The following is a 26,547-nucleotide window of genomic DNA, read 5'->3' on the forward strand; positions in this document are numbered from 1 at the left end:
CGTAAATGTCTGAATTATAAAAATATATCATTAATTAACCCCTTAAGGACTCAGGGTTTTTCCGTTTTTGCACTTTCGTTTTTTCCTCCTTACCTTTTAAAAATCATAACCCTTTCAATTTTCCACCTAAAAATCCATATTATGGCTTATTTTTTGCGTCACCAATTCTACTTTGCAGTGACATTAGTCATTTTACCCAAAAATGCACGGCGAAACGGAAAAAAAAATCATTGTGCGACAAAATCGAAAAAAAACCGCCATTTTGTAAATTTTGGGGGCTTTCGTTTCTACGCAGTGCATATTTCGGTAAAAATTACACCTTATCATTATTCTGTAGGTCCATACGGTTAAAATGATACCCTACTTATATAGGTTTGATTTTGTCGCACTTCTGGAAAAAATCATAACTACATGCAGGAAAATTTATACGTTTAAAAATGTCATCTTCTGACCCCTATAACTTTTTTATTTTTCCATGTATGGGGTGGTATGAGGACTCATTTTTTGCGCCGTGATCTGAAGTTTTTATCGGTATGATTTTTGTTTTGATCGGACTTTTTGATCACTTTTTATTCATTTTTTAATGATATAAAAAGTGACCAAAATACGCTTTTTTGGACTTTGGAATTTTTTTGCGCGTACGCCATTGACCGTACGGCTTAATTAATGATATATTTTTATAGTTCGGACATTTACGCACGCGGCGATACCACATATGTTTATTTTTTATTTTTTTTACACTGTTTTATTTTTTTTATGGGAAAAGGGGGGTGATTCAAACTTTTATTAGGGAAGGGGTTAAATGACCTTTATTAACACTTTTTTTTTACATTTTTTTTGCAGTGTTATAGGTCCCATAGGGACCTATAACACTGCACACAGTGATCTCTAATGCTGATCACTGGCGTGCATTAACACGCCTGTGATCAGCATTATCGGCGCTTGACTGCTCCTGCCTGGATCTCAGGCACGGAGCAGTCATTCGTCGATCGGACACCGGGGAGGCAGGTAAGAGCCCTCCCGGTGTCCGATCAGCTGTTCGGGACGCCGCGATTTCACCGCGGCGGTCCCGAACAGCCCGACTGAGCAGCCGGGTCACTTTCACTTTCACTTTAGAAGCGGCGGTCAGCTTTGACCGCCGCTTCTAAAGGGTTAATACCGCACATCGCCGCGATCGGCGATGTGTGGTATTAGCCGCGGGTCCCGGCCGTTGATTAGCGCCGGGACCCACGCGATATGATGCGGGATCGCGGCGCGATCCCGCTTCATATCGCGGGAGCCGGCGCAGGACGTAAATATACGTCCTGCGTCGTTAAGGGGTTAAACCGCTCGGTCAATGATGTGCGCGCAAAAAAATTCCAAAGTCCAAAATAGTGCATTTTTGGTCACTTTTTATATCATGAAAAAATGAATAAAAAGCGATCAATAAGTCCCATCAATGCAATTTGTACCTCTAAAAACTTCAGATAACGGCGCAAAAAATGAGCCCTCATACCGCCACATACGCGGAAAAATAAAAAAGTTATAGGGGTCAGAAGATGACAATTTTAAACGTATACATTTTCCTGCATGTAGTTTTGATTTTTTCCAGAAGTACGACAAAATCAAACCTATACAAGTAGGGTATCATTTTAATCGTATGGACCTACAGAATAAAGATAAGGTGTCATTTTTACCTAAAAATGTACTGTGCAGAAACGGAAGCCCCCAAAAGTTACAAAATGGCGTATTTTTTTTTCAATTTTGTCTCACATTGATTTTTTTTTTTTCCGTTTCGCCGTAGATTTTTGGGTAAAATGACTGACGTCATTACAAAGTGGCGCAAAAAATAAGCCATCATATGGATTTTTAGGTGAAAGATTGAAAGAGTTATGATTTTTTTTAAAGGTAAAGAGGAAAAAACGAAAATGGAAAAACTCTGGGTCCTTAAGGGGTTAATAGAAGTAATTTACAAATCTGTTTAACTTTAAAACTTTAAAAAGTTTTCCACCGGAGTACACCTTTAAGAAAGTGTCAGCATATTCTGCAATCCTGAGTATTTGTTCTTGTGCTACTCAGATTTGGCAATATGTAAATAAAAAGTAAACCACAGGAATGTACTGAGTGAGTTTTCACTGCACAAAATGAATTTACTATACTAGATATAGATAGATAGATATAAAGGAAGGATTAAGATAATTTTTTTTTTTTATAGAAGTAATTTACAAATCTAAAATAAAAATATAGCCACACCTCAAGAATACCACCCTGCTGGGTACAATAACTGAAAACAGATGTTTTAAAAAAAAATGTAGACATTTATTTAAATACAGTTTAACCTCTTCAGGACATAGGGCGTATGGATTCGCCCTGCATTCTGAGTCCTTAAGGACCGAGGGCGTATCCATACGCCCGTGGGAATTCCGGTCCCCACCGCTAGCCGGTTGGGGACCGGAGCCGGATGCCTGCTGAAATCGTTGAGCAGGCATCCCGGCATATCGCCCAGGGGGTCATTATGCCCCCCCCCCATGTCGGCGATGGCCGCAGATCGCTGGACAATTCAGTCCAGCGATCTGCGGCGATTCCGGGTCAATCGGGTCTCCAGTGACCCGGTGACCCGGAATTACTGGCTGATCGGGGCCGTCTCTGACAAAAAGGGCATGCTGGGAGCTGTAGTTATGCAACAGCAGGAGGCAGACCACCACAACTCCCAGCATTCCCTTATGGGCATGCTGGGACTTATGGTTTTGCAACAGCTGGAGGCACATTTTTTCTATGGAAAAGTGTACCTTCAGCTGTTGTATAACTACAACTCCCAGCTTGCACAATCAGCTAAAGTGCATGCTGGGAGTTGTAGTGGTGCATCTGCTGGTTACATAACTACAACTCCCAGCATGCCCGTTGGCTGTCGGTGACTGCTGAGAGTTGTAGCTTTGCAACAGCTGAAGGCACACTGGTTGTGAAACTCAGAGTATTTTTTTTTTACCTAACTCAGTGTTTCACTACCGGTGTGCCTCCAGCTGTTGCAAACTCCAACTCTCAGCAGTCAATGTACACCATTCACCGTACATGCTGGGAGTTGTAGTTTTGCAACAGCTGGAGGCACACTGGTTGTGAAAAACTGAGTTAGGTCACAAACTCAGTGATACATAACCAGTGTGTCTACAGCTGTTGCAAAACTAAAACTCTCAGCATGTACAGTCTATCAGCGCATGCTGGGAGTTGTAGTTTTGCAACAGCTGGATGTCCCCAGCAAGAAACTACTGTGAACCCCCGCCCGTGCGACTGTACCCTAAAAACATTACACTACACTAACACAAAATAAAATAAAAAGTAAAAAACACTACATATACACATACCCCTACACAGCCCCCCTCCCCTCCCCAATAAAAATGAAAACGTCTGGTACGCCACTGTTTCCAAAACGGAGCCTCCAGCTGTTGCAAAACAACAACTCCCAGTATTGTCGGACAGCCGTTGACTGTCCAGGCATGCTGGGAGTTTTGCAACAGCTAGAGGCACCCTGGTTGGTAATCACTGGCGTAGAATTCCCCTATGTCCACCCCTATGCTAGTCCCTAATTTAGGCCTCAAATGCGCATGGCGCTCTCACTTTGGAGCCCTGTCGTATTTCAAGGCAACAGTTTAGGGTCACATATGGGGTATCGCCGTACTCGGGAGAAATTGTGTTACAAATTTTGGGGGGTATTTTCTGCTTTTACCCTTTTTAAAAATGCAAAATTTTTGGGAAAACAAGCATTTTAGGTAAAAATTTTTTTTTTTTTTTACATATGCAAAAGTCGTGAAACACCTGTGGGGTATAAAGGTTCACTTAACCCCTTGTTACGTTCCCTGAGGGGTCTAGTTTCCAAAATGGTATGCCATGTGGGTTTGTTTTGCTGTCCAGGCACCATAGGGGCTTCCTAAATGCGGCATGCCCCCAGAGCAAAATTTGATTTCAAAAAGCCAAATGTGACTCCTTCTCTTCTGAGACCTGTAGTGCGTCAGCAGAGCACTTTTCACCCCCATGTGGGGTGTTTTCTGAATCGGGAGAAATTGGGCTTCAAAATTTTTAAAACTGTAAAATTTTTGGGAAAACAAGCATTTTAGGTAAAAATTATTATTTTTTTTTTACATTTGCAAAAGTCGTGAAACACCTGTGGGGTATAAAGGCTTACTTTATCCCATGTTACATTCCCCGAGGGGTCTAATTTTCAAAATGGTATGCCATGTGGGGTTTTCTTGCGGGTTCTGGCACCATAAGGGCTTCCTAAATCCAACATGCCCCCCAAAAAACATTTCAGAAAAACGTACTCTCCAAAAACCCCTTGTCACTCCTTCGCTTCTGAGCCCTCTACTGCGCCCGCCGAACAATTTACATAGACATATGAGGTATGTACTTACTCGAGAGAAATTGGGCTACAAATACAAGTAAACATTTTCTCCTTTTACCCCTTGTAAAAATTCAAAAATTGGGTCTACAAGAACATGTGAGTGTAAAAAATGAAGATTGTGAATTTTCTCCTTCACTTTGCTGCTATTCCTGTGAAACACCTAAAGGGTTAAAACGCTGACTGAATGTAATTTTGAATACTTTGGGGGGTGTAGTTTTTATAATGGGGTCATTTATGGGGTATTTCTAATATGAAGACCCTTCAAATCCCCTTCAAACCTGAACTGGTCCCAGAAAAATATCGAGTTTGAAAAGTTTGTAAAAAATTGGAAAATTGCTGCTGAACTTTGAAGCCCTCTGGTGTCTTCCAAAAGTAAAAACCCATCAATTTTATGATGCAAACATAAAGTAGACATATTGTATATGTGAACCAAAAAAAATGTATTTGTAATATCCATTTTCCTTACAAGCAGAAAGCTTTAAAGTTAGAAAAATTCAAAATTTTCTAATTTTTCATCAAATTTACGGATTTTTCACCAAGAAATGATGCAAGTATCGACAAAAATTTACCACTATGTTAAAGTAGAATATGTCACGAAAAAACAATCTCGGAATCAGAATGATAACTCAAAGCATCCCAGAGTTATTAATGTTTAAAGTGACAGTGGTCAGATGTGCAAAAACCGCTCCGGTCCTTAAGGCCAAAATGGGCTTGGTCCTGAAGGGGTTAAAAAAGACTAGACATATAAAACATCTTATTCAGAGCAATAATAACTGTATAATATATTATACTGCCATTGGGCCTTAATGGCAGAATTGTAATAAATGTTGTAAAACAACAACTGATTGATAGTAAGCCAGCAAAAAATATTATTAGCATATGCTTTTAGTTCGGAATGAACTGGTAATCTGGCACTAAAAAAATTAGTCATAAAGGTCAGTTTTGGTAATAATTTTAGATTGTGCTGTCCATAATTAATAGGAGTAGATGGTTCTCACTGTGGCAACAGCTGGTCCCGCATTGCGACGGGCCAAAAATGGTTGGTTCTCACCGGGGTAACTGGTCCCGTGCTGCAACGGGACGAAGATGTTGAGTCCTGCAGTGGCTGTTAAGTTACCGGCAGTGGAGAGACAGAATGATCTTTGAGAGCCTGTTGTGAGGAGAACTCCAGCAGGAGACTCCTATGTGAGCGGTCTACGATGTTGGTATTCACTCATTAGGGTTTCAGACCCTCACACGCTTGCTTGCAGCTCGATGCTCGTGATGGGAATTGAGATCTTTGCTATACGATCAGTGGGTGGAACTCTTTGATTCGTGTAACAGGTGCAGATGAGCAGTTGTATTCCGTGAAGATGTGCTGGCTTCAATACAGGTGAATATTGCTCTGTTCAGACTTGGATGGTAACTTATATGCGTTTCAGGGTACTAGAACCGACCCCTTCCTCAGTAGGCAAATTGTATAGGAAATAATGCATCTGGTCACTTATATATGGTGGATACACATATGTATTTCATTGATATAATGGAATGAAAATGTGGAATGAACTTTCAGCAAAAACCTTGTTGGTGGATAAATCAACCGAACAGGATCTGTTCAAACATTGTAAAACATATACTTTTTATTAACATAAAATTATGGATATAGGCCTGTTTGAATGTAGCACATTTGTGTGTTCATATTGATATTTTTAGTGCAAACTAATATATCTGACTAAACAGAAGAAACGGATCACTTCGCCTTAATTCATACTTGGAAACGTGGTGTGGCAGAAACCTTTGTAATTGAAGAAGACACAGGTAGCCGAAGTGTGAATAGAACATCTGAGATTGCTGTAGAAAAGTGTGGTGTGAATAGGTGCCAATGAATGCAGAATAAGATAAAAAGTTAATGAAAAACCAGATTTACTCAAGAATCGTGTGTGAAAAATGAAATGTGAGTGAGTGTATATGTAGAATGATGTTGTGTGAAATTTGCAATACAATATAGAAAGAGATTATACGTTATATGTGTGAATCTTAATCGCAACTGGTGTGTTCGGAACCGATAATGGAAATGCATGATAGATAATACTAAATAATGCATTGGGGTGTTAGGAAAGTATAGAGTAATGATATTGTTAGTATGGAGTGAAAAATTGTAGATGTGAACAAAAATAATGTAATTATTAATAACATGAAATAATATTAGTGTGAATAGGATGGAAAATGGAAATAAGGGTGAAGGTATATAAAGATGTATAATAGATTGACATGGAAATAAAGAAGATGATAATAATAATAATTGAATAAAAATACATTGAAAATAGAATGAAGATGAAATTAAGAGTGGGATGAAAAAATTAATGAATGAAAATTAAAATTAAAATACAAAATAAAAATAAAGATGAAAATGAAAATAAAATAATCAAAATGAAATTTTTTTTAAAAGTTAATACTGTTAAAATATGAATAAAAATAAAAGTAAAATCTAAATTAAAATGAAAAAAAAAATAAAATAAATAAATAATAGAAATAAAAATAAGGATAAAATGAAAACAAAAGTGAAATTATGAATAAATGTTAGGTGGTATAACATGTGAACTGATTGTGATGTGAAATGAAGTATGGATGAATGGATCTAATATTTATATATTAATGGATGTGATAAAATAAATGTGACTAATATAGAATTATGGAGATTGGTGTCTGTACATACCCATCACAAAGAACAAAATTCATACATATTACAGAACAAATCATAACTTATATCAATCAACAAGCAGAATGGATGAGAGATCTGGCTAGGTACCGGCATCCGCCGTTTCTCAGAACACCCAGCGTCAGATGTCGGTACCATGGCAGACTCGGAGAAAACCAAATAATTCAAAGCTGGAATTCAGCCCTATGGGCTCTATGGTGTCGAATTCAAAAATGTTCTTGCTTTCGGCTTTCGACATTCTCAACATGAAGCTACCACCCCGCCAATCTTTCTTTATTATTTGAAAGCCCACAAATTTCAAGCTGGATGGATCTTTTTTATGTATTAAAAAAAAATTGTGAAGATAAAGGGTGTTTTTGCTCCCCCTTTTATATATTATTGATGTGCTCCGCTATCCTGGCTTTTAATTGTTGCTTGGTTCTTCCCACATATTGTTTGTGGCAACCACACTCTAATATGTACAATGCCCCTTTAGTGTTGCATGTGATACCTTTGTCAATTTTCCATTTGAATTTATTTACCATAGAATGTACAATAGTGGTTTTTCTTGTGTCCTTGGTTTTGACACAACCGATACAGGATCCACAACGGAAGAAACCTTTAGTGTCCATCCAGCATTGGGTTTTATTGGATCGAGTTGCTGGTTTAATGGATGGAGCCACAATAATTCCTAGATTGGGGGCTTGTGTAGAAATGATTGGGGTGTATAAATGATTTATACACGAGCCCCCAATCTAGAAATTACTGTGGCTCCATCCATTAAACCACTAACTCGATCCAATAAAACCCAATGCTGGATGGACACTAAAGGTTTCTTCCATTGCAGATCCTGCAGCGGTTGTGTCACAACCAAGGACACAAGAAAAACCACTATTGTACATTCTAGGGTAAATGAATTCAAATGGAAAATTGACGAATGTATCACATGCAACACTAAAGGGATATTGTACATATTAGAGTGTGGTTCCACAAACAATATGTGGGAAGAACCAAGCGACATTTAACCCCTTAAGGACGCAGGGTTTTTCCGTTTTTGCATTTTCATTTTTTCCTCATCACCTTCTAAAAATCATAATGCTTTCAATTTTGCACATAACATTCCATATGATGGCTTTTTTTTTGCGCCACCAATTCTACTTTGCAGTGACAGTCATTTTACCCAAAAATCCATGGCGAAACAGAAACAAAATTCATTGTGCGACAAAATTGAAGAAGAAAATTTCATTTTGTAATTTTGGGGGCTTCCGTTTCTACGCAGTACATTTTTCGGTAAAAATAACACCTTATCATTATTCTGTAGGTCCATATGGTTAAAATGATACCCTACTTATATAGGTTGGATATTGTCGTACTTCGGAAAAAAATCATACTAACATGCAGGAAACTACATGCAGGAAAATTTATATGTTAAAAATTCTCATCTTCTAACCCCTATAACTTTTTTTTTTTGTGCAGTGTTCTGAAGTTTTTATCGGTACCATTTTTGTATTGATCGGACTTTTTGATCGCTTTTTATTCATTTTTTTCATGATATAAAAAGTGACCAAAAATACACTATTTTGGACTTTGGAATTTTTTTTGTGCGTACGCCATTGACCGTGCGATTTAATTAACGATATATTTCCGCACGTGGCAATACCACACATGTTTATTTTTATTTACACAGTTTATTTTTTTTATGGGAAAAGGGGGGTGATTAAAAAATTTTTTAGGGAAGAGGTTAAATGACCTTTGTTAACTTTTTTTTCACTTTTTTTTTGCAGTGCTATAGCTCCCATAGGGACCTATAGCACTGCACACACTGATCTCCTATGCTGATCCCTGCAAAGCCATAGCTTTGCACGGATCAGTGAGATAGGGGCTCGATTGCTCAAGCCTGTAGCTCAGGCTTGGAGCAATCAATCGACGATCGGACACCGCGGAGACAGGTAAGGAGACCTTTCACTTGCGTCCTAGCTGATCAGGACCTTGTTGCCGGGAAGCGTTTACTTTCGCTTTCAGATGCGGCGGTCAACTTTGATCGCCGTGTCTGAAGGGTTAACAGCGCGCTGCACAATGATAGATGCTGCGTGCTGTTAGCACAGGGTCTCGGCTATGATTAGCAGCCGGGACCGACCCGTTGTGATGCAGGGTCACGGCGTGACCCAATTTTAAACACCGGGACTGGGCGTAGGGCGTACAGGTATGCCCTATGACCTTAAGAGGTTAAAAGCCAGGATAGCGGAGCACATCAATAATATAAAAAAGGGGGAGCAAAAACACCCTTTATCTTCACATTTTTTTTAAATACATAAAAAAAGATTAATCCAGCTTGAAATTTGTGGGCTTTCAAATAATAAAGAAAGATTGGCGGGGAGGTAGCTTCATGTTGAGAATGTCGAAAGCAAGAACATTTTTGAAGTCGACACCATAGAGCCCAAAGGGCTGAATTCCAGCTTAGAATTATTTGGTTTTCTCTGAGAGATCTGTCATGGTACCGACATCTGCCACTGGGTGTTCTGAGAAACGGCGGATGCCGGTACCTAGCCAGATCGCTCATCCATTCTGCTTGTTGATTGATATGATAAGTTAAGATTTGTTCTGTAATATGTATGAATTTTGTGATTGGTACAGACACCAATCTCCATAATTCTATATTAGAGTCACATTTATTTTATCACATCCATTTATATATAAATATTAGATCCATTCATCCATACTTCATTTCACATCACAATCAGTTCACACGTTATACCACTTAACATTTATTCATAATTTCACTTTTGTTTTCATTTTATCCTTATTTTTATTTCTATAATTTTTTATTTTTTTTTTTGTTTCATTTTCATTTTGAGTTTTATTTTAACTTTTATTTTTATTCATATTTTTAACAGTATTAACTATACATTTTTTTTAATTTTAATTTTCATTATTATTTTATTTTTATTTTCATCTTTATTTTTATTTTTATTTTGTATTTTCTTTTAAATTATTCATTTTTTCATCCCACTATTTTTATTCAATTATTTTTTCTTTATTTCCATGTCTATCTATTATACATCTTGATTTACCTTCACCCTAATTTCCATTTTCCATCCTATTCCCACTAATATTATTTCATGTTATTAATAATCACATTATTTTCGTTCACATCTACAATTTTTCACTCCATACTAATATTATTACTCTATACTTTCCTAACACCCCAATGCATTATTTAGTATTATCTATCATGCATTTCCATATTCTGTTCCGAACACACCAGTTGCGATTAAGATTCACACATATAACATATAATCTCTTTCTATATTGTATTGCAAATTTCACACAACATCATTGTACAGGGTGGGCCATTTACATGGATATACCTTAATAAAATGGGAATGATTGGTGATATTAACTTCCTGTTTGTGGCACATTAGTATATGTGAGGGGGGAAACTTTTCAAGATGGGTGGTGACTATGGCGGCCATTTTGAAGTCGGCCATTTTGAATCAAACTTTTGTTTTTTCAATAGGAAGAGGGTCATGTGACACATCAAACTTATTGGGCATTTCACAAGAAAAACAATGATGTGCTTGGTTTTAACGTAACTTTATTCTTTCATGAGTTATTTACAAGTTTCTGACCACTTATAAAATGTGTTCAATGTGCTGCCCATTGTGTTGTATTGTCAATGCAACCCTCTTCTCCCACTCTTCACACACGGATAGCAACACCGCCGGAGAAATGCTAGCTAAGGCTTCCAGTATCCGTAGTTTCAGGTGCTGCGCATCTCGTATCTTCACAGCATAGACAACTGCCTTCAGATGACCCCAAAGATAAAAGTCTAAGGGGGTCAGATCGGGAGACCTTGGGGACCATTTAACTGGCCCACGACGAACAGTTTCCTGGAAAGTGGATTGGTCATCTAGGAATGCTCGGACCTGACACCCATAATGTGGTGGTGCACCATCGAGTTGGAAAAACTCAGGGAACATGCCAGGTCCGAGCATTCCCCCATGTCGGCGATTGGCGGTGACCCGTTGACCTGGAGATACATGGCGATCGGGGGTGTAGGATACACCCCCTATCACCCACTGTATCTATGGGGAGGTGGCGATTTTGTCACCCCCCCCCCCCCCCCAGGAACGCTGCTATTGGCTGGATGATCGTCTAGCCAATAGCAGCCGGCAGGGGAGGGGTTAACGGCATCCTCCTGCAGCTCCCGTGGCTGGCTGGGTTCAGCCAGCGGTCAGAGCTGCTGGAGGAAGCAAGGGACCCTGTGGTGTGTTAAGGCTCACTGTACCCCTTGTTTTGCTGTTCTGGCACCATAGGGGCTTCCTTAATGTGACATGCCCCCCCCCCCCCATTTCAGCAAAATTTGCACATGTGACTCCTTCCCTTATGAGCATTGTAGTGTGCCAGCAGAGTACTTGATGTCCACACATGGGGTATTTCCATACTCAGAAGAGATGGGGTTGCAAATTCTGGGGGCATTTTCTCCTATTACCCCTTGTAAAAATGTAAAATTTGGAGGAAACCAACATTTTAGGGGGAAAAAAATCATTTACACATCCAACTTTAACGAAAAGTTGTCAAACACCTGTGGGGTGTTTAGGCTCTCTGTACCCCTTGTTACGTTCCTTAAGGGGTGTAGTTTCCAAAATAGTATGCCATGTATTCCTAAATGTGACATGCCCCCCAAAAACCATTTCAGCTAAATTTGCTTTTCAAAAGCCAAATGTGACTCCTCTTCTGAGCATTGTAGTTCGCCAGCAGAACACTTGACATCCACACATGGGGTATTTCCATACTCAGAAAAGATGTGGTTACATATTTTGGGGGACATTTCTCCTATTACCCCTTGTAAAAATAAAAAATTTGCGGAAAAAACTGCATTTTAGTGAAAAATAAAATAAAAAAATCATTTACACTTCCAAAGTTGTCAAACACCTGTGGGGTGTTAAGGCTTACTGTACCCCTTGTTACGTGCATTGAGGGGTGTAGTTTCCAAAATAGTATGCCATGTGTTTTTTTTTTTTTTGCAGTCCTGACGTCCACACATGGGGTATTTCCATATTCAGAAGAGATGGGGTTACACATTTTGGGGGACATTTTGTCCTATTATCCCTTGTAAAAATGTTAAATTTGAGGGAAAACCAGCATTTTAGTGAAAAAAATTATTTACACATCCAAATTTAACGAAAAATCGTCAAACACCTGTGGGGTGTTAAGGCTCATTGGACCCCTTGTTACGTTCCTTGAGGGGTGTAGTTTCCAAAATAGTATGCCATGTGTTTTTTTTTTGGTTGTTTTTTTGCTGTCCTGGCACTATAGGGGCTTCCTAAATGGGACATGTCCCCCAAAAACCATTTCAACAAAATTTGCTTTTCAAAAGCCAAATGTGACTCCTTCTCTTCTGAGCATTGTAGTTCACTCGCAGAGCATTTTACATCCTAACATGGTGTATTTCCATGCTTAGAAGAGATGAGGGTTACAAATTTTGGGGGGCATTTTGACTTATTGTCCCTTGAAAAAATTTTAATTTGAGGGAAAACTAGCATTTTTGTCAAAAAAAAATTTACACATCCAACTTTAACAAAAAGTTGTCAAACACATGTGGGGTGTTAAGGCTCACTGGACCCCTTGTTACGTGCCTTGAGGGGTGTAGTTTCCAAAATAGTATGCCAAGTTTTTTTTTTTTTTTTTTTTTTTTTTGCTGTTCTGGCACCATAGGGGCTTCCTAAATGTGACATGCCCCCCAAAAACCATTTCAGAAAAACTCACTCTCCAAAATCCCACTGTCGCTCCTTCCCTTCTGAGCCCTCTACTGCCCCCGCTGAACACTTGACATACACATATGAGGTATTTTCTTACTCAAGAGAAATTGGGTTACACATTTTAGGAAGATTTCTCTCCTTTTACCCCTTGTAAAAATTCAAAAACTGGGTCTACAAGAACATGCCAGTTTAAAAAATGAAGATTGCTGCTATTCCTGTGAAACGCCTAAAGGGTTAACAAACCTTTTGAATGTCATTTTGAATACTTTGAGGGGTGCAGTTTTTATAATGGGGTCATTTATGGGGTATTTCTAATATGAAGACCCTTCAAATCCACTTCTAAACAGAACTGGTCCCTGAACACTTTTGATTTAGAAAATTTTGTGAAAAATTGGAAAATTGCTGCTATACTTTGAAGCCCTCTGATGTCTTCCAAAAGTAAAAACATGTCAACTTTATGATGGAAACATAAAGTAGACATGTTGTATATGTGAATCAATATATATAATTTATTTGAAATATTCATTTTCCTTATAAGCAGAGAGCTTAAAGGTAAAAAAAAATGCTAAATTTTCAATTTTTTCATTAAATATTGGATTTTTTTCACCAAGAAATGATGCAAGTATCGACAATATTTTACCACTAACATAAAGTAGAATATGTCATGAAAAACAATCTCGGAATCAGAATGAAAGGTAAAAGCATCCCAGAGTTAATAATGCTTAAAGTGACAGTGGTCAGATGTGCAAAAAATGGCCGGGTCCTACAGTGAAAATTGGCTGGGTCCTTAAAGGGTTAAGGCAAAGTGATCTGTTTCTTCTGTTTAGTCAGATATATTAGTTCGCAATAAAAATATCAATATGAACACACAAATGTGTTACATTCAAACAGGCCTATATCCATAATTTTATGTTAATAAAAAGTATATGTTTTACACTGTTGAACAGATCCTGTTCGGTTGAGTTATCCCCCAACCAGGTTTTCGCTGCAAAATTCATTCCACAGGTTCATTCCATTATATCAATGAAAAACATATGTGTATCCACCATATATAAGTGACCACATGCATTATTCCCTATACAATTTTACTACTGAGGAAGGGGTCGGTTCTAGTACCCTGAAACGCGTATAAGTTACCATCCAAGTCTGAACAGAGCGATATTCACCTGTATTGAAGCCAGCACATCTTCACGGAATACAACTGCTCATCTGCACCTGTTGCATGAATCAAAGAGTTCCACCCACTGAGCACACAGCAAAGATCTCTATTCACGAGCATCCAGCCGCAAGCAAGCGTTTGAGGGTCTGACACCCTAACGGGTGAATACCGACATCGTAGATCGCTCACATAGGAGTCTCCTGCTGGAGTTCTCCTCACAACAGGCTCGCAAAGATCATTCTCTCTCTCTCCACTGCCGGTAACTTAACAGCCACTGCAGGACTCAACATCTTCGGCCAGTCGCAGCACGGGACCAGTTACCCCGGTGAGAATCAACCACTTTTGGCCCGTCGCAATATGGGACCACCTGCTGCCACGGTGAGAACCATCTACTCCTATTAATTATGGACAGCACAGTCTAAAATTACTACCAAGACTCACCTTTATAACTAACTAGCTGAGTACCCGGCGTTGCCCGTTTTTTCCTTCCTAATCCTTGTTGGGGAGGAAAATAAACAAAGGAGGAAGCTTTTGACTTCATATCCCGACCTCCTATCCCGTCATCATATCCCGACCTCCTATCCAGTCCTCCTTTCCCGTCCTCATATCTCGACCTCCTTTCCCGTCCTCCTATCCCGACCTCCTTTCCCATCCTCATATCTCGACCTCCTATCCCGTCCACCTTTCCCGTCCTCTCATCCAGTCCTCATATCCCGACCCGTAATATGTGTACCATGTATTGAAATATCTGTAGCCTTACGGAAGTTATGTGGGAACCTACATTTCCCATTGATTTGCATGGGACTTTAAACAAAAACCCCGACCCTCACAAATGGGGGTAGTTAAGGGTTAAATTAACTACCCTATATTTTAAGTGGATATATAAGTAACATGTGTCCAAGTATTATCGAAATATCTCCAGCCGTTTGGAAGTTATGCAGTAATATATATTTCCCATTGACTTGTATGGGACTTTAAACATAAACCCCGCCCCTGGCAAATGGGGGTAAGTAAGGGTTAAATCACCTATCCTATGTTTGTTGTTGACATATAAGTAACATGTGTGCCAAGTTTCATGTTAATATCTTTAGCCGTTTGGACGTGATGCTGGAGCATACACACATACATACATACATACATACACACGTTAAAGGGTAGCTCCCACCATCATGATTTTTTTTTCTGTCCCTGCCTATTGCCCTTCTATCCCTAACACCCTCCCTGCCTTTATTTATTTTTTTTACTATTTTTAAAATGGCATTTAGTCTGCCTGGTAGTGTGCTCACTACCAGGCAGACTTCCCCAGCAGGCACCACGTCACTGATGCCTGCTGGGGGGGACTTCCGCCCCTAGTTCTCCCAACAGGGTGCCTCCAGCTGTTTCACCACTACAACTCCCAGCATGCCCTGACATCTATTGGCTGTCAGGGCATGCTGGGAGTTGTAGTGGTAAAACAACTGGAGGCACCCAGGACAGGAGTTTCATGGGGGAAGGAGTGAGCCAGGAGCCGATGCGGGAGGGACGGGTGCGGGAGAGACTCTTCCTGCCGCTCGGTAAGTAAACCCAAACAACCCCCATCCCCCCCCCCCCCGTACCTTGCAGCAGCGCCCCCCATCCTCCCCCGTACCTTGCAGCAGCGCCCCCCATCCCGCTCGTACCTTGCAGCAGCGCCCCCCATCCCGCTCGTACCTTGCAGCAGCGCCCCCCATCCCACTCGTACCTTGCAGCAGCGCCCCCCATCCCCCCGCACCTTGCAGCAGCGCCCCCCATCCCCCCGCACCTTGCAGCAGCTCTGCCATCCCCCCCGTACCTTAGAGCAGCACTCCCCGCACCTTGCTGTAGCAGCCAACCCCCCGCGCCGCCCGCACCTTGCAGCAGGGCCGTCGGCGAGTGTGGGAAGCCGATGCAAAGCCCTGGCTGTTACTGCGCCTGCGCAAAATTTCGACTGATGCCCTGCCGGAATCAGTCGGAATTTTGCTGTGACGTCACTCCGCACTGCATTCGGCCACTAGGAGGGCGCCCCCTAGTGGCCGAATTTCAAATTGCTTTTAAAATGTTTTAAAAGCATTTTTTTAAATAAAAGTATATTAGAGATATGTTGTAGTACTTGAGTACTACAACATATCAAAAATTGTTTTTCATGACAGTGCCCATTTAAGTTTTATATATATAGATTTTTTTACCAATTCATTCCGAACTAAAAGCATATGCTAATAATATTTTTTGCTGGCTTACTATCAATCAGTAGTTGTTTTACAAAATTAATTACAATTCTGCCATTAAGGCCCAATTGCAGTATAATATATTATACAGTTATTATTGCTCTGAATAAGATGTTTTATATTTCTAGTCTTTTTTAAACTGCATTTTAATACATTTCTAAATTTTTTCAAAACATCTGTTTTCAGTTATTTTCATTGTGTACCCAGCAGGATGGTATTCTTGAGGTGTGGCTATATTTTTTATTTTAGATTATTTATCATTTTTGATCGGTGGGGATCGATCTATTAGCCACATTAAACCTCGGATATCTGGTTGTGAGCTGCACACCTGTTTTATTTATTAATTTACAAATCTGTTCAAATTTCTGGCATAGCAGAATTTTAACAGCAACACTTCGGGCTTGGAAGCTGGACCCACACCTTTTGTCTTTACCGCAGGACTTGCAAAAAAAATTTAAAAATATTAGGCTCTGTACTTTTCCAGCATCATCCTATCTTTTTTTCACACAAATACCTCCAGTCTCACACACAGTTGGGGAGATTTATCAAAACCTGTGCAGAGGAAAAGTTGCCCAGTTGCCCATAGCAACCAATCAGATCGCTTCTTTCATTTTTAACAAGGCCTCTGCAAAATGAAAGAAGCGATCTGATTGGTTGCTATTGGCAACTGGGCAACTTTTCCTTTGCACTGGTTTTGATAAATCTCCCCCAGTGTCTCCAGCAGCCTCACACACATTCACACAGTGCCTCCAGCAACCACACTCATGCACACAGTGCCCCCGGCAGCCTCACACACATGCACACAATGCCCCCAGCAGCCTCACACACACAATGCCACCATCAGAAATTTTGGGGCCCCTTACACACCTTGGGGTCACGATCTGCTGCTATGGCCTATGGGCCATAGCAGTAGGTCCCGGGACCGGAACACTGAAGATGACGTGCTGGTGCTGGATACTTCTCTTCTCCTATGGGCACACACAGGGACATCAGTGACGCCCCTGCGTGCACTACCTCCCGGCGGCCCCTGTGTTTTTAAAGTTAACGCGGGTAGGTAGGTAGGTAGCTAGGTTGCCAGGTAGGTAGGTAGCCAGTTAGTGTACTATGTTGCCCTGTAGGTAGCTAGGTAGGAAGACAGTAAAACAGGTAGATACTTTGGTGGGATTACACTCAGGTAGGTAGGCAGCAGGTGGTGGAATAAAACTCTCAGAAAGTAGCATGGGTAATACAGTGTTTCTCAACCAGGGTGTCTCCAGCTGTTGCAAAACTACAACTCCCAGCATGCCCAAAGGCTGTCAGGCAGGGAAGCAAGAAAAAAGGGGCTCCAAGCAAGGGCGCTATTCCATATGGCATATATTGAATGGATTACAATTATATAAACTAAAATGAAATGAAATGAAGGCTCAATAGGTTAAGCAGAACTTATACTTTATTTGATAAAAGTAGTCTGCATGTACAATTATGGGCAAGACGCGTTTTGGGTAGAATATTACCCTTTCTCAATTGCAGATGTACATCTGCAATTGAGAAAGGGTAATATTCTACCCGAAACGCGTCTTGCCCATAGTTGTACATGCAGACTACTTTTATCAAATAAAGTATAAGTTCTGCTTAACCTATTGAGCCTTCATTTCATTTCATTTTAGTTTATATAATTTTAATCCATTCAATATATGCCATATGGAATAGCGCCCTTGCTTGGAGCCCCTTTTTTCTTGCTTCTCTGCATATCGTGTCACCGGACCTCCTGCCAGAGCCTCCGGTTAAGCTCCATCGGCCTGCCATTCCTAAAGACCACCCTGTTGCCAGGGGTTATGTGACCATTTTCTACATTCATCAGGTGAGAGTCTCCAAGACAGATGCTCACCTTATTCCCTGTGCAGCCGCAGGATTATACGAGGCGCTTCCCTTTTTTCTTTTTCTCTTCTCTACAAAGGCTGTCAGGGCATGCTGGGAGTTGTAGTTTGGCAACAGCTGGTGGCACACTGGTGTAACATGTAACATGATGTGTGTGGTTCCCATACATACAATCCCCCCTGCCCCCGCGTACAAAAAACTAACAAAAAAAAGATACACACCATGTCCCACACAGCGATCTTTAAAAGAGACAGAGGTCGGGGCAGAGGTCATGGCCTGCTCTGAACTGTATACGCGCATGCATACAGCTCAGAGCTGCGCCGGTGGCAGGAGGAAGTCAGGCAGGAGCAGTGTGAACTGTGCTTTTTTCTTTTTTTACTTGCGAGAGGCCGGGTGATAGGGAGGGGAGGGGCAAGGGGGGAGAGTGAAGGAGAGAGGTAGTTTGACCTCCCGCCAGCCACTGCAGATTTAAAGAGGCAGTGGCCGCTGGCTCCTGAGGTATGTGATGTATGTGTGGCAAAGGAGCGCTGCTGCATTCTGACTAATTGGCTGACTGTATGTAGTCAGTCAGTCAGTCAGTCAGCATGCAATGTACAGTGGTGGGCCCCCAGTGGTAAGTGAGTGACAAACACAGTCACTCACAAAAAAAATATAAAAAATAAATAAAAAAGAAAAAAAAAAGAGAAAAAAGGACAGGGACGACCAGGCCTCCCTGAAGCTCCGGGCCCCTTATAGGAGTATGGGTTGTACCCCCCGATGGCGGCCCTGGTCTCTATACCGAAACAACCACACCCTGGTGTCAAGAACTCTAAGGGGTTAACAACATATTGCCCCCGCAGTTAATACCACAGACCCTGCTACATCCATTGCAACATCCCGTGGTCACCACATCTCTTTTGGTGTCCCACAAACAGGATACGGGAATGTGCCTTTAATAATTCAGCCACCCAGGCCACCCGCAATGAAAACCGGGTGTATACTGTTATTGCAAGTGCCATTAGTCCTCCCCCTATTCAGAACTACGACCGAAAATGCGCCCAATAGTGAACAGGACATTGTCGGTGAAATTGCGCTTTGCGGGAGTGCTAGAAAAAGTAAGAATATTATGTTGTTGCTGAAATACCTGAAAGGGTTAACAGTCAGTCCTGGGTCTTCCCGTGCACGCGAGCAGCCACAGCTCCACCCCCTGCTGGTCCTCCACAGTCACGCCTCCTTGGCCAGCCGGAAGGAACGAAAAGCTCCCTCCTGTGTTGCAGTGGGAAAGGATTTCTTGCCCGGACCCAACCGGAGATCCCCCGGGCGCAAAAAGCAGAAAAGTTCCAACAACTGCTCCCGCACCAGAGCATCAGACCACCGCTGCGCAGACTCTGCATAGGTCAACAAAAGGATCCGGGCAACGCAGTGGATATCAGGGACTCCAGATGCAGGCCACACAAACCGCCACAGCACACTGCAACTTCTCTTAAAAGACCAGCATACCCTAAGTACCCGGTGGCGACAACGCACTCAATCAAGGCTACAAAACCAACATACCCTAATCTGCTTGCAGAGACAGCGCACCCCACCAAGTCTACAGGTCAGCACACTCCAAATCTCTTAAAATGACAGCGCACCCAATCAAGCTTGTAAGATGTGAGCACCCAGTTCACCTGGACCACAGGATGAAGGTGCTCCTGCGACACCGCCAGTGGGGTCACCACAGGCTGCAAGGAGGGTTCTACCCTTTCCACCTCCAGCTCCATGCAACAGTCTAGGAGCTCCTGTAGCCACACCAGTCTTCTTGGGGAACCCTGTTCTTCCCACTTATAATGGGGACCCCTTCAAGGAGAAGATACAGAGTCTTTTCATTTTCTCATATGGTATAAGATTGAAAGGAAAAAAACGTCGGCGACTCACCAGTTCTTTGAGTTTATTAAATATACTCACATATTACAAACATGTAACGGGGTGGACGGGTCGGGGGGGGGGGGTACAGTAGGCGACAAGGAGCCGTGTTTCGCACAGGTGTTTTGCTTCGTCGGGACCTCACACTGAATGGACTTCACAGGGATTATAACAGGTGTGGGGATCTGTACACCTATCACCGACAGAGGATTTTCACCCCGTGACTTAAACGGTAAGTAACAAGTAAAGTGTGAGGCGGACTTAGTAAGAAACCATATTAAGAATAATGATATGACCTGATGTTCTCAGAAGCATACTGCTAGATCTATCTTATCATTCAGACCTAGCGGTCCTGTAGCTTGGGTCTTAATTATCCATTTAGTTTCTTTTTGTAATAGATTTATATCTGCTTTTATACCTGGAACTGCCTGTACCTATTCAATTCCTGCAAACCGCAGCACTTCTGGTTTACCCTCGTGAACTTCGTTCACATGGGACATAAGGCGCAGGGCTCCTTTACCGGATCGAAAGGAGTAAAAATGCTCCCTAATTCGGGTGCACATTTGCCTTATCGTTTTGCCAATGTAAAAAGCCACACGGCCCAAAAAAAAACATATACAACATTTTTCGTTTTGCATGTTATTAACTCTTTCACAGTATGTTGTATTTGTCCCATTCTGAAGGTTTTAGCTCCTAAATTGTATCTACAGTAGTTACAATTTTTACATGCATAATTTCCATGTGGGGCTATGTCTTGTAACCAAGTGTTATTACTCGTTTTTTTTCTGATTTTTTAACAAGTCTCCAATAGTGCGTTTTTTCTGTATGATATCAATGGTTTATTTATAGCTATCTGTCTAATGTCTTCATCTGCTTCTAAGATATACCAGTTTTTTTTTCTTATTGCTTGTTCAATACAATTATTCACTGGGGTATTATTGAATGTGAATGCAAACCTTCTGGTAGTTTCTTTTTGTTCCTCTAATTTATGTTGAGTGTTTCTATACAGTGTATCTTTTCTCTCTTATCTGCTTTTTTTCTTCCCGATTTTATTAATTCCATTGGATACCCTCTATGAATCTCTTTTCCAGATCATCTTGTAATAAACAGTGCTCCGGCCGGATATACTGGCCGTGAGCACATCTCTCCCCATATGTCAGCTCCCGGCGGGGCTGGGATTCACATCGTGGGACACGCCCGCATGCACCGGAGCTTTGAAATTTAAAGGGCCAGTGCGCCCGTAATTAGTATTAACACCTGCACCATTATTATAAAGTTTTAGCACCTCCCTAGTACCCTTGCCAGATCTTTCTTTGCCTTGCGCCTTAGAGAAAGCAGTCTTATTGTTTCCTTGCCGTGTACCAGACCTTTATATTCCGTGACCTGACCGTGTTTCTAGCCACCATCCTATTGACCTTCCGCTACCCAACTGACTGCGCTCCTGTGCCGCCTGCAGACCTCTAGCCAGCCTGACTATGTCCTGCCTATTCCTTTGGTGCCACGCTTCCCCTCAGCCGCCTGTGTGGTCGAGTCGTGCCAGGTGTAGCGACCTGGGTGTCGCCTGCCGCATCAAGCCTGCGGCAGGCTCTGGTGAAAACCAGCGGCACCTTAGACTCCGCTCCCTGGCATGGCCCACGTCATCTGCCCCACAGGTCCAGCGGATCCACTACATCACCCGCTCCAGACTACCGTGGTACTATGGAACTACTCCCTGGGTACCTGCCGTCTGCGGTGAATCTAACAGTAAGATACGGCCATGGATCCTGCCGAGGTACCTCAGCCTGAGGATTCGAATATCTCCTCCAAAGTGGTTCGTCAGTCGCAACAGTTGGCCCATCAGGCGCAGCAATTAAATCAACTGTCCGCCATGGCGCAGCTACTTCTGTCTATGCAGCAGCAGTCACCACCAGTTCCTACAGCTCTTTCAGCATCTAAGCTTAGTCTCCCCTTCCCACAAAGTTTGACGGAGATCCTAAGCAGTGTAGGGGCTTTGTGATGCAGTGCTCCTTGCACCTGGAGCTCAAGGCGGATCTGTTTCCTACGGAGCGTGCTATGCTGGCCTTCGTGATCTGGAAAGGCCCTGGCCTGGGCTACTCCGCTCTGGGATCATAGCGATCCAATTACCTCTAACCTCACGGCCTTCCTGGCTGAATTCCGCAGCATTTTTTGAAGAAACCGCATGTGTCTCCTCTGCTGAGTCGGCTCTTCTTAACCTAAGACAAGGGACTTCCTCCGTGGGAGACTATGCAGTCCAGTTTCTCATCCTTGCTTCAGAATTGGCATGGAACGACAAGGCCATGTGTGCTCTATTTAAAAAAGGTCTATCTAGTCAAATAAAAGATGCTCTTGCTGCACGAGATTCTCCATCTAACCTGTGTGAGCTGATCCATTTGGCCACACGAATTGATGTGCGTTTTTCCGAAAGACAGGAGGAACTCCAAAATGAAAGTGATCTTACTATGCCAGAGGATTATACTCGCCTCACCCAGGAGGAAAGATCCCAACGTCGCAGCAAGAATGTGTGTGTCTATACTGTGCTTGCCCGCAGCACTTTCTCAAAGACTGTCCTTCCAGTCCTCAGTGTCCGGGAAGACGTTCGCACCCAGGATATGTAGGAGAGACCTCCTTGGGTGTGTGCACCATCTCTTCCCATTTGAATATTTCCCTACAAGTCCACGTTTCTGCTCAGACTTCTTTCTTCGCTACAGCATATTTTGGACTCTGCTGCTCTGGTTCTGTTGGCAACTTCATTGATGCCTCTCTTGTGCATGAATTTCGCCTTCCTGTGACTCGCCTTTCCAAGCCTCTCTTCAGTCACTGGACAAAATCTGGACTGTAGAGTGCTATATCGCACGGAGTCTCTTCTCTTGCAGGTGGGAGTCTTGCATAAGGAGAGGAATGACTGTGCAACCACATTGTACTTCCCCAGATACTTTGTCTTCCTTGGCTCCAACGCCATTCCCCGCAGCTTGATTGGAAATCTGGAGAGGTCACTCGCTGGGGACAATGCTGCCAAAATAGTTTTCTAGAGTTGGTCCTGCCTAAAATTCTTTCTACCATTCCTCCCATGCCTGGTCTGCCTGCCCCTTATGAACATTTTTCTGATGTCTTTTGCGAAAGACAGGCTGAGACTTTGCCTCCACAACGTCCTTATGACTGCCCAATTGATTTACTGCCTGGGACTATGCCACCTCATGGTAGAAATCTATCCTTTGTCTGTCCCGGAGACTCAAGCCATGCAAGAATACATCCAAGAGAACCTTTGAAAAGGATTTATATGGAAATCCTCTTCCCTGGCCTGAGCGGGGTTCTTTGTGAGCAAGGAGGATGGTTCTCTCAGTCCATGTATCGACTACAGAGGTCTCAACAAGATCACGGTCAAGAATAGTTATCCTCTTCCTTTGATCACAGAACTTTTTGATCGGCTCCAGGGGGCCAAAGTCTTCTCCAAATTGGATTTACAAGGTGCCTACAATCTGATTCGAATTTGAGGGGGAGATGAATGGACAACGGCTTTCACCACCCAAGATGGAAATTTGAGTATCTCGTGATGCCGTTTGGCCTTTGCAATGCTCCAGCTGTTTTCCAGGAATTAGTCAATGATCTCTTCCGCGACCTTCTCTATACCTGTGTTTATCTTGATGATATACTGATTTATTCTTCCAACTTGGAGGAGCATCGAACTCACGTTCGTCTGGTCCTACGCCGACTCTGGAGGAATCATCTCTATGCCAAACTGGTGAAATGCCTTTTTCAGAAATCCAGTCCTCCTTTTCTTGGATATATTGTTTCTCATCAAGGTCTGCAAATGGATCCAGTAAAATTGTCTGCGGTTTTGGATTGGCCTCGCAGGCGATTCAAAGTTTCCTGGGATTTGCAAACTATCATCGTCAGTTCATACCACATTTCTCTTCCGTGGTCTCTCCCATTGTAGCTCTCACCAAAAAGGGTGCTAACCCTAAGTTGTTGCCTCCTGAGGCAGAGGAGGCCTTCTCCAGCCTAAAGCCTGCCTTTGCTTCAGCCCCTGTGCTCTCAAGACCAGATCCGGGAAAACCTTTTGCCTTGGAGGTTGACGCTTCCTCCGTTAGAGCGTGCGCCATTCTTACCCAGAAAAGTGCCAAGGGTAAAACTGTGACCTGTGGTTTTTCTAAAACCTTCTCGCCAGCAGAGAGAAACAACTCCATCAGAGATCGTGAACTGCTTGCTATAAAACTTGCCTTAGAGGAGTGGCGACATTTCTTGGAAGGTTCTCCTCATCCGATCAGTATTTATTCTGATGACAAGACTCTTTTGTACCTCCAGGTCTGCCCAACGTTTGCCCATCATCAGGCAAGGTGGTCTTTGTTCTGCCAATTGGTCTTTGTTCTGCCAGTTTGGATCCCACTCCAAGACATTATCCCTTCTGATCGTCTGATTACTGCAGCTCCTGCCGAACTCCTGCAGCAGCCTCCTGGTAAAACTTTTGTACCAGTCAGATTGAGATGCAACTGTCAGACTTACTCAGGTCCTTGAGACCTCCCACAGGTCCTCTATACTACCTATACATAGGGATCCTGTCTAGGCATTAAAGTGACACCTCTTTATAAAACGGGTAGAGTTTGCAGGGGAGCCCCCAGGTCACCGAGGGACTCAACCTGCCAGGGCTTAAGGGTAGTACAGGACAATGTCCTGAGCTGGGACACCACACCTTTATTGTTAGTCACATGTTTAAGTCATATGATTTGTTATGTATGCAGTCACATGTTTTCACAGAGAGCACCAGCTTAACCTATGACCCGCAGCTTCACCAATGGGCTTTAGTCCAGCCCCCACTATATAAAGAGGCAGCCATTACAATTCACTCTCAGCTCTTACCACCAGCTACCTTACTGAGCACAGCAACCAGAGATCTCAGTGCAAGTGATCAGCATCTGGAAGACCCCAAAAGCTACAGTCTCTCCAGTAAGTCTCAAGTCTATGTCTGCCATTACTGAAACTAGTCAAGTCTAATTTCAAGTCAAAAATTAGCTACAAGTATATTGGTCCAGTAAGCTGCGAGGTCCTCTGGGTCCTGGCCACCTCTCTGGGAATTCTGGCCTTAGCTGTGAAGATAATTACATCTGTCTTCTACTCAGTAAAGCCTCCGTTTCTGGACTCATTTCACTTCTAGCAATTGGGATAGTGGAGAATCCGGGCATGTGGTGTTCTGGAACCCAAAACCCACACTGGCATCAAACACAAGGTTTAATACCATCCAGCCCCCCAGGGTTAATACCATCTGAACCCACCACTCACACCCGTGGTCCCGCCATTACACCTGGTGTTTCACCACAAAAGGTCCTTTACTCTGTGAAAACCCTTTATGGGAAACACACACAGGGGGAGCTACTACAGCAGAGCCCCGGGGACAGAAGGACCATACCCCGTACTGTGACCCCACACATCTCCTGGTGGTTACAGCAGCTATGCCCTTGCACCTGGCCAGCTTTGACATTGGAGTTACAACATGGAGGGGTGAGCAGAGTCTTTTCTTTCTATTTGACTTAGTGAGCAATACATAACCAGTTTCTGTTCCACTCTGGCCCTGCATTCATGAAACAAGTCGTACAACTAGCTGCTTTTCCTTCAAACAATGCATGACAATGGCACCTTACAACTCCCTCTTCCAAGCTCTTCCGTACATCCAATCCATATTTTTTTTTTTTAAATGGAGTTCTCTATTACATAGCTGTAAGCTTGATCATATGCATTTGTCGGGGTATAGGCTAAAGCATCTGAACTGCAGTTAAAAATTGACAGTTTTGAAGCCTGTCAAATAAAAAAGGACTACAGGCCGTTAACCTTATTTTGTGTCATTTTGCCTAGTTTGCCCCCCATGGTACACTTTATTTTATGGCAGATTTTTATAAATACAATGAACATGTCACATGTAGTGTTCACCATTCAGGAGCCATGTCAGGGAATGAGTTTGAATTGCCAGTCCTGTTGGTTAGTAACACTTTGTTGTAACCTAAGTGCAAGCAGTCTTAAAAGCTTGAATTAAAGCCCCAGAAGTGTTTCATGTAGAAACACTGAGTGCCTGAAAGTTACCAATAGAGCTCACCAAGTTAAGGGGGTACTACCATGGAAAAAAATGTATTTAATTTATTTTTTTAAACTGGTGTCAGAAAGTTAGATTTGTAAATCACTTCTATTAAAAAAAAAAATCTTAATCCTTCCAGTACTTTAGGGGCTGTATACTAAAGAGAAATAAAAAAAATAAAAAATTCATTTCCTGTGATGTCCTGACCACCGTGCTCTACGCTGTCCATTTTAGGAACTGTCCAGAGAAGCATATGTTTGCTATGGGGATTTTCTCCAGTTCCTAACATGGACAGCAGAGGTCAGCAGAGAGCACTGTGGTCAGGAATCACAGGAAATGCATCTCTTTTTTGGTTCTCTTTAGTATAAAGCCCATAAAAAGTACTCGAAGGATTAAGATTTTTTAATAGAAGTCATTTACAAATCTGTTTAACTTTCTGGCACCAGTTGATTTAAAAAAATAAAATAAAAAAAAAAAGTTTTCCACAGTAGTACCCCTTTAACTGACAGAAGCTTCTCTTTAAAAAAAAAAAAAAATACACAGACAAGGAAAA

At 42.2% G+C, this 26,547-nt stretch overlaps 1 protein-coding gene across 1 annotated transcript in view; it reads right to left on the reverse strand.

The window, feature by feature from the left end:
• ARPC1B (actin related protein 2/3 complex subunit 1B) overlaps positions 1–16,631 on the reverse strand; it is a 127,124-nt gene extending 110,493 nt beyond the window's left edge. The window contains exon 1 of the mRNA XM_056535433.1: positions 16,613–16,631. The gene's annotated coding sequence lies outside the window, so the exon portion shown is untranslated. The remainder of the gene's footprint in view (positions 1–16,612) is intronic.
• Between the last annotated feature and the right edge of the window lie 9,916 nt (positions 16,632–26,547).

Source organism: Hyla sarda, chromosome 8, assembly GCF_029499605.1.
Source record: "Hyla sarda isolate aHylSar1 chromosome 8, aHylSar1.hap1, whole genome shotgun sequence".
NCBI classification, from domain to species: Eukaryota; Metazoa; Chordata; class Amphibia; order Anura; family Hylidae; genus Hyla; species Hyla sarda.